Below are 9,478 nucleotides of genomic sequence, written 5' to 3'. Positions count from 1 at the left end.
CCTTGATATGATCCTGTTATTGTCACATGCATGCACATATTTGTCCATGCATGTGTCAATCCAATGTTATCATGATTTGTTATCAGGGATATTATACTTTAGTAATCCACAATGACCTGGTGATGTAAAAGTCTAATAATTACATTGTCTTCCACATTCCTACAGATACCTTGTAACTGGAGATTCCTTCAAAACGATTGCCTACAGTTAACTTGTAGGGCACTGCAAGGTTGGGTGACCAGGGCCATCTGGGACTGCCTCCTGGAGGAATTCAGATGTGTGAAGGCTACCTGTGTCCTGCATAAGTTCATGGCTGACTTGTTTACGTGCTGCTGTGCGTTTTGTTGCTAACCTTACTTTGCTACCTGACAACTTTAGCCCAGCTTCAGACGCAATTGTTAGGCAAGGGTAATTTCAGTGTAGGAAAGGATGAAACAGCGTCTGTGCCACCAGTAAGTACAGATAGTAGTATAAATCCCCACGCATAGTCCCCGCAGCCGAACAATTTTCTCATGGCTTCTGGAGGGAAATGCTGTAGGAATGCTCAACCGGTGTCACTCACTCAGCCGACAGAAACTTTCAACCGGTTCTCCCCATTAAGCAGCGAGTCGGAGTCAGAGGCCGAGCCTTCTCTGTTCTCTACTCCTCCCGTTACGGGGTCTGAGACGTCGAAGCCTCCCACCATTAGCTCTGACAAATTGAAAACCCTAGTCATTGGCGACTCCATTACCCGCAGTATTAGACTTAAAAATAATCATCCAGCGATCATACACTGTTTACCAGGGGGCAGGGCTACTGATGTTAAGGCTAATCTGAAGATGGGGCTGGCTAAAGCTAAAACTGGCGAGGGTAGAGAGTATAAGGATATTGTTATCCACGTTGGCACCAACGATGTTAGGATGAAACAGTCAGAGGTCACCAAGCACAACATAGCTTCAGCGTGTAAATCAGCTAGAAAGATGTGTCGGCATCGAGTAATTGTCTCTTGCCCCCTCCCAGTTAGGGGGAGTGATGAGCTCTACAGCAGAGTCTCACAACTCAATCGCTGGTTGAAAACTGTTTTCTGCCCCTCCCAAAAGATAGAATTTGTAGATAATTGGCCCTCTTTCTGGGACTCACCCACAAACAGGACCAAACCTGGCCTGTCAAGGAGTGATGGACTCCATCCTAGCTGGAGGGGTGCTCTCATCTTATCTACGAACATAGACAGGGCTCTAACTCCCCTAGCACCACAATGAGATAGGGTGCAGACCAGGCAGCAGGCTGTTAGCCAGCCTGCCATCTTAGTGGAGTCTGCCACTAGCACAGTTCTGGCATGGTTTAGATCTTATCTGTCGGAAAGATATCAGTTTGTCTCTGTGGATGGTTTGTCCTCTGACAAATCAACTGTAAATGTCGGTGTTCCTCAAGGTTCCGTTTTAGGACCACTATTGTTTCCACTATATATTTTACCTCTTGGGGATGTCATTCGGAAACATAATGTTAACTTTCACTGCTATGAGGATGACACACAGCTGTACATTTCGATGAAACATGGTGAAGCCCCAAAATTGCCCTCACTGGAAGCCTGTTTTTCAGACATAAGGAAGTGGATGGCTGCAAACGTTCTACTTTTAAACTCGGACAAAACAGAGATGCTTGTTCTAGGTCCCAAGAAACAAAGAGATCTTCTGTTGAATCTGACAATTAATTTCGATGGTTGTACAGTCGTCTCAAATAAAACTGTGAAGGACCTTGGCGTTACTCTGGACCCTGATCTCTCTTTTGACGAACATATCAAGACTGTTTCAAGGACAGCTTTTTTCCATCTACATAACATTGCAGAAATCAGACATTTTCTGTCCAAAAATGATGCAGAGAAATTAATACATGCTTTTGTCATTTCTAGGTTAGACTACTGCAATGCTCTACTTTCTGGCTACCTGGATAAAGCACTAAATAAACTTCAGTTAGTGCTAAATACGGCTGCTAGAATCCAGGCTAGAACCAAAAAATGTGATCATTACTCCAGTGCTAGCCTCCCTATACTGGCTTCCTGTTAAGGCAAGGGCTGATTTCAAGGTTTTACTGCTAACCTACAAAGCATTACATGGGCTTGCTCCTACCTATCTTTCTGATTTGGTCCTGCCGTACATACCTACACGTACGCTACGGTCACCAGACGCAGGCCTCCTAATTGTCCCTAGAATTTCTAAGCAAACAGCTGGAGGCAGGGCTTTCTCCTATAGAGCTCCATTTTTATGGAATGGTCTGCCTACCCATGTGAGAGACGTAGACTCGGTCTCAACCTTTAAGTTTTTATTGAAGACTCATCTCTTCAGTAGGTCCTATGATTGAGTGTAGTCTGGCCCAGGAGTGTGAAGGTGAACGGAAAGGCACTGGAGCAACAAGCCACCCTTGCTGTCTCTGCCTGGCCGGTTCCCCTCTCTCCACTGGGATTCTCTGCCTCTAACCCTATTACAGGGGCTGAGTCACTGGCTTACTGGTGCTCTTCCATGCCGTCTCTAGGAGGGGTGCGTCACTTGAGTGGGTTGAGTCACTGACGTGGTCTTCCTGTCTGGGTTGGTGCCCCCCCTTGGGTTGTGCCGTGGCGGAGATCTTTGTGGGCTCTACTCGGCCTTGTCTCAGGATGGTAAGTTGGTGGTTGAAGTGGTGTGGGGGCTGTGCTTTGGCAGAGTGGGTGGGGTTATATCCTGCCTGTTTGGCCCTGTCCGGGGGTATCGTCGGATGGGGCCACAGTGTCTCCCGACCCCTCCTGTCTCAGCCTCCAGTATTTATGCTGCAGTAGTTTATGTGTTGGGGGGCTAGGGTTAGTTTGTTATATCTGGAGTATTTCTCCTGTCTTATCCGGTGTCCTGTGTGAATTTAAGTATGCTCTCTCTAATTCGCTCTTTCTCTTTTTCTTTCTTTCTCTCTCTCGGAGGACCTGAGCCCTAGGACCATGCCTCAGGACTACCTGGCATGATGACTCCTTGCTGTCCCCAGTCCACCTGGCCGTGCTGACCTGTTGCACCCTCAACAACCACTGTGATTACTATTATTTGACCATGCTGGTCATTTATGAACATTTGAACATCTTGGCCATGTTCTGTTATAATCTCCACCCGGCACAGTCAGAAGAGGACTAGCCACCCCTCATAGCCTGGTTCCTCTCTAGGTTTCTTCCTAGGTTTTGGCCTTTCTAGGGTGTTTTTCCTAGCCACCGTGCTTCTACACCTGCATTGCTTGCTGTTCGGGTTTTAGGCTGGGTTTCTGTACAGCACTTTGAGATATCAGCTGATGTAAGAAGGGCTATATAAATACATTTGATTTGATGAAGATGAAGATGATGATGGACACGAGGACCAGAAGGGGATCTGCAGCTCACCGCTGTGTGCCAGAGGAGAAGTCTGCTGTTTTGCAGGTTGTTTCAAGGATGGGGTCCAACAACGCAGCAAGACAGGAAATCCGTGTGCGGGAGATCTTCACCTCCTACTTCTTCGAAGAGGGTGCTGTTCCCTGGCAACAGCATAGACTACGCTATGCACAACCAAAGGCTCTTTTAAGAGCCATTCACATTGCAATAAGAGTATTCTTCCATTTACTTTGCTATGTCAACTGCAGGTACTCAATGTCCAGATTCTCTCCCTTTGATTTTTACTTCTCAGGTGAGGGTGCTGTTTAGGTAAGGGTGTGATGTCTGTATCCAAACAAAGCAGGCTATTTTAAATCACCCATATTGAATGTAAATCAATTAGAAACCCTACAACACACACCTACACACTTATGTATCAATCTGATTGATGGATTGTGTTATGCAGTAAGCAGGCTCAGGTGTATAAATGTGGCTTTTTCCACCTTCAAAGAATAGGCAAGAGGGCCAAGCACGGAGAATAGTAAGACACTTCATTATTTCTATAGCTACGCTATATTGTTTGTCCTCGTGTGTCCGTTCATGTTTTTCAGCATAACGTACTCTGCAGCCACTTAGTGTGGTGTGGACACCAGGTGAGGCCACACACACAGATTCCTGTTGAGCACTGTCTTTAACCTGTTGGGGGTAGGGGGCAGTATTGACACGGCCGGATAAAAAACGTACCCAATTTAATCTGGTTACTACTCCTGCCCAGTAACTAGAATATGCATATAATTATTGGCTTTGGATAGAAAACACCCTAATGTTTCTAAAACTGTTTGAATGGTGTCTGTGAGTATAACAGTACTCATATGGCAGGCAAAAACCTGAGAGGATTCTATATGGGAAGTGGCCTGTCTGACAAGTTGTTGTTCATCTGGGCTCTTTTTATTGAAGACTGAGGATCTTTGCTCTAACGTGACACTTCCTACGGCTCCCATAGGCTCTCAGAGCCCGGGAAAAAGCTGAACGATATCGAGGCAGCCTCTGGCTGAAACATATTATCGCTTTTGGCAAGTGGCCGATCAGAGTACTATGGGCTTAGGCGCGTGCCCGAGTCGACCCCATGCTTTATTTTCTTTCGTCTGTTTACCTAAATGCAGATTCCCGGTCGGAATATTATCGCTTTTTTATGAGAAAAATGGCATAAAAATTGATTTTAAACAGCAGTTGACATGCTTCGAAGTACGGTAATGGAATATTTAGAATTTTTTTGTCACGAAATGCACCATGCTCGTAACCCTTATTTACCCTTTCGGATAGTGTCTTGAACGCACGAACAAAACGCCGCTATTTGGATATAACTATGGATTATTTGGGACCAAACCAACATTTGTTATTGAAGTAGAAGTCCTGGGAGTGCATTCTGACGAAGAACACCAAAGGTAATAACATTTTTCTTATAGTAAATCTGACTTTGGTGAGTGCTAAACTTGCTGGGTGTCTAAATAGCTAGCCCTGTGATGCCGGGCTATCTACTGAGAATATTGCAAAATGTGCTTTCACCGAAAAGCTATTTTAAAATCGGACATATCGAGTGCATAGAGGAGTTCTGTATCTATAATTCTTAAAATAATTGTTATGCTTTTTGTGAACGTTTATCGTGAGTAATTTAGTCAATTCACCGGAAGTTTGTGGGGGGTATGCTAGTTCTGAACGTCACATGCTAATGTAAAAAGCTGGTTTTTGATATAAATATGAACTTGATTGAACAAAACATGCATGTATTGTATAACATAATGTCCTAGGTGTGTCATCTGATGAAGATCATCAAAGGTTAGTGCTGCATTTAGCTGTCTTCTGGGTTTTTGTGACATTATATGCTAGCTTGAAAAATGGGTGTCTGATTATTTCTGGCTGGGTACTCTGCTGACATAATCTAATGTTTTGCTTTCGTTGTAAAGCCTTTTTGAAATCGGACAGTGTGGTTAGATTAACGAGAGTCTTGTCTTTAAAATGGTGTAAAATAGTCATATGTTTGAGAAATTGAAGTAATAGCATTTCTAAGGTATTTGAATAACGCGCCACAGGATTCCACTGACTGTTACGTAGGTGGGACGATTTCGTCCCGCCGGCCCTAGAGAAGTTAACTACCTTATTTCTCAATAACAGTCTCTCCTTCACATCATTCCTCTCTCCTCTTCTCCCTAAATCCTCTAGGTTATATCTGCTGTGTCAGTGAACCCCTCCCACATCTGAACTGGCTACATAGAGGGCACAGCATGATCAGAGGTGAGAGGTCACTTGGTCAGGTCAACAGGAAGTATTATTAAAGAAATGCTTTACATTGAAATACAGATATAGATGCAGTAGTTCCAGAGTTAATGATCCAAGGTCAGTTTTGCATTTCACCTCCTGATTATTATGATGACTAACAATGTTAGAATAACAAATAAAAACACAAGGCTTAAACATGCTATCTCTCTCTCACCATCTGTCTCTTGTCTGCAGATATGATATCCCATCATCGCCACCTCACCCACTTTTAATAAGATAACCTTCGGGCCGACTAGAGACAATTATGTAATTATGATGAACTGAGAGAATATTTGGATAGCACTGTGATTCATTAATCATATGCTGCCTTCCCTGCTCCTATGTTCTTACCTCTTTCCCTTTCTGTCTTTTACACCACCTCTTTCTTCCTCTGTTTTATAAAGCACAACAGATGTGCATTGAAGTACAGTATTTAAAATAATAGAATTATAATATTTATAATGCATGTATTTATAACACTTGGATAATGAACTTCTTTCAATAAAGGGTTTCACATTCTCTACTGGTTGAAATTAAGTCTCTCATTTGATGAAATACTACACCTATCCTGTGTTTATCAGATCAATGCAGATGAAGGGCATTAGATATTGAGATGAACCGAGTATTTACATGATGCATAGGAAGTGTAGTGTACTGTTTTTTTATTATATTTCTGTATATATGAATTACAAAATCAGCCTTTAACCAGGGGCGGAGCCAAAGGGGTGTCCGGGGTGGCACTGGACACCCCTGACATCTGATTGGCCACCCCGGGTGCCACCCCAAAATTTCATACGCTACTGGCTTGATGCTGATTGACATCTCATTTCACCTCTTGTTGAAAGAAGCATTTATTTTGATGTTCCGTGGCGCATTTTTCAAATCGAGGACGAGGAAGAGAGAATATTAACGTTGGTTGCGAGATACAGAAGAATAAGAATAAGAAGAACATACAGAAGAAGAAGAGAGAATATTTCCACAGCTCCACAAGCTCTTTTCGCGATTGGCGAAGCATCATATTTGAAGTAAGTTTTAAGGTTTAGCATCGGGTTTAGGTTTCCTGAACAACTTTTACGAAAGTTGAGTCGCTGTGTAAGTTAACACTAGACCTTTGGCTCCATTAACAGACAGCTAATCAGATAAGAGAGATCGGTTCCCAATTTAGCCTAACATTATGTTTACATTATGTTTATGCGTAATACACGCATATACAGTGCAGTGTCGTAAGTTACAGTATACGAATGTTGAGCTAATGTGGGGTAACTAGTAGGCTACAGCTGTCAGTGTTCAGAAAGTTAACATTCAGCAATTTCAAATCCATTAACTCAGTTAGATTTTCATACTTGAACTCAAAACGAACAATTGTTATTATCCATCTGTTAACGTTACTCAAAAGATTACCATAATTTGCAGATAGCCTGTTTGCTATTGTAAAGGTGTAAGAAATTCTAGCTTGCTAAGTTACTTACTGCAGAGTAGGGCTAGCCATGATCTAACTAGTAACTTAGGCTGGTAGTTGATTTTAAGGTACAGTTATGATAATGGGGATTTGTAATTAAGATTGAGATTGGACTAAAATGTGGTAATTGGATGCTTAGATGTAACCACAGAAGTCTTATTTTTGCATAGGGTCAATTAAACATGAAAAGAAAGGGAGAGATATCATACTTCTGTTCCAAAAGGACCCAATGGTAGGCCAGGCCTATACTTTAAAGTACACATTTTAGTTAGCAGCTGTTAGTATCTAATCTTGTGGATCCCTTAATTATACATTTCCATAGAAATATGACACATTATTTAACATGTATTTCAGACATTTCAAGATCCAGACAAGGGGTCCTGTACAGCCGTGTTTGAAAACATTTCCCAGAACTCAGCATGGTACTAGGAACAGGGCTTTCAACAGCTCCTGGTATAAGGACAATTCATGGCTTGAATATTCTGTAAGTCAAGATTCGACTTATTGTTTCGCCTGTAGGAATTTTTCTCTGCCCAATACACCTGAATCTGCCTTCACATCAGAGTCAGGGTTTTCTGAACTGGAAAAGACGCTGTTTAAAGATTCTGAGTTTACGCTCCATTCGAAGGCAAAGCATCATATCAATGCTATGTATGCTTGGAATCAGCATAAAAGGGCTATTGACAGCAACTCATCCATGTTAGATGTCATAAATGAGGACCGGAAAAAAAAAGTGGAGGAAAACTGTACTGACATTAAAACAACTGCAGATGTGCTCCTATTAACTGACACTCAAAATATAGTGCAGAGAGGTCATCGAGAGTCTGATGACTCTAACAAGTCCTCAACTGGCATCTTCATTAAATGGTACCCGCAAAACACCCGTCTCAACGTCAACAGTGAAGAGGCGACTCCGGGATGCTGGCCTTCTAGGCAGAGTTCTTCTGTCCAGTGTCTGTGTTCTTTTGCCCATCTTAATAGTTTATTTTTATTGGCCAGTCTGAGATATGGCTTTTTCTTTGCAACTCTGCCTAGAAGGCCAGCATCCCGGAGTCACCTCTTCACTGTTGACGTTGCAGGTACTATTTAATGAAGCTGCCAGTTGAGGACTTGTAAGGCGTGTGTTAAGCTAGCTAGCTACACATCCATAGGTATACAGGTATTTTTATCCTCCACTGCACAATAAGCAAGAACATAGCTAGCTATGTTATTTCATCTATCTGCATGTCAAAAATCAGCAAGGAAAGCTTACAAATGTGTACATTCAATTTGCAGTAAATGCTTTAGCTTGCTAGATTCTTTACATCCACTGTTTCACACGACGACTGCCTGGTTTGCTGGTTGTTTCAGGAGTCCCTAAAACATTAAACAACCAGAATTACAATTTCATACTCATGTCACAACACCTATAAAGCTATCCAGCTATCTGGCTAATGTTAGCTAGTCAGCTAGCTTGCTAAATAGTGATTTTTGGAAATTTACTTCATGCTAAAAATATATGCATAATCGTTTGTCTCTACATTAACTAACATATTTCTGTCAACTGTACATTTTTTGCATGATTCATTATGACCTTATAATCACTTATATTTGCTTCCATCCTAGTATTTTTGTCAGCCATCTTTGCTGAAGAAAGTCTCCAGCCTTGTGTCGCAAAGCGTCAAATTCGTCATGGGAACCACTAGATATGATTGGTCATCGCCCAGCGGATGCCGCTGGTGATTTGCAAAAAGTTGGGAAAAGTTCATATTTTTCACTGCCTCTCACACCACCCAAAGGTCCCCCGCCCTCTCCGCTTCTCACTGCTTTCCTTCGATTGAATTGAATGGGAAGGTTTGTTTCACCCCGCGGCAACCTGTGCTAGTGTATCATGCCCGTCAGTAATGATATCATAATAACTCATGGTGAGATGAAGGAAAAAACAACTACAAAAGAACTCTGAGAGCCTGTGTTTTTATTCACCTGGAGATTGTTAGACACTGCATCACATTACACATATCTACATTACTGCAGCCAGTTTCATGCAACTGGTGTCCTGAATGTTATTCTTTTTATTGTTTTTTTGTACTTGTTTACCCATTTTTCTCCCCAATTTTGTGATATCGAATTGGCAGTTAGTCTTGTCCCATCGCTGCAACTCCTGTACAGTGACACCTCTAGCAGCATGATGAAGAACCTTAGACCGCCGCACCACTCGGGAGGCCCAAGAATGTTATTCTAACCTTAATATTGCAGCCAGGTCCAAAGAGTGGAGAGGAGAGGAGCAGATAATAATAATTACAGTTTTTGACTATCTTTCTTTCAAATTAGCAGAAAGCCATTTGAGCAGAATTATTAAGAATCTCCAGGTCAACCATAGTCCATTTCTT

This window comes from Salmo salar, chromosome ssa02, assembly GCF_905237065.1.
Source record: "Salmo salar chromosome ssa02, Ssal_v3.1, whole genome shotgun sequence".
Lineage (NCBI taxonomy): Eukaryota > Metazoa > Chordata > Actinopteri > Salmoniformes > Salmonidae > Salmo > Salmo salar.
This window is presented reverse-complemented; position numbering follows the sequence as displayed.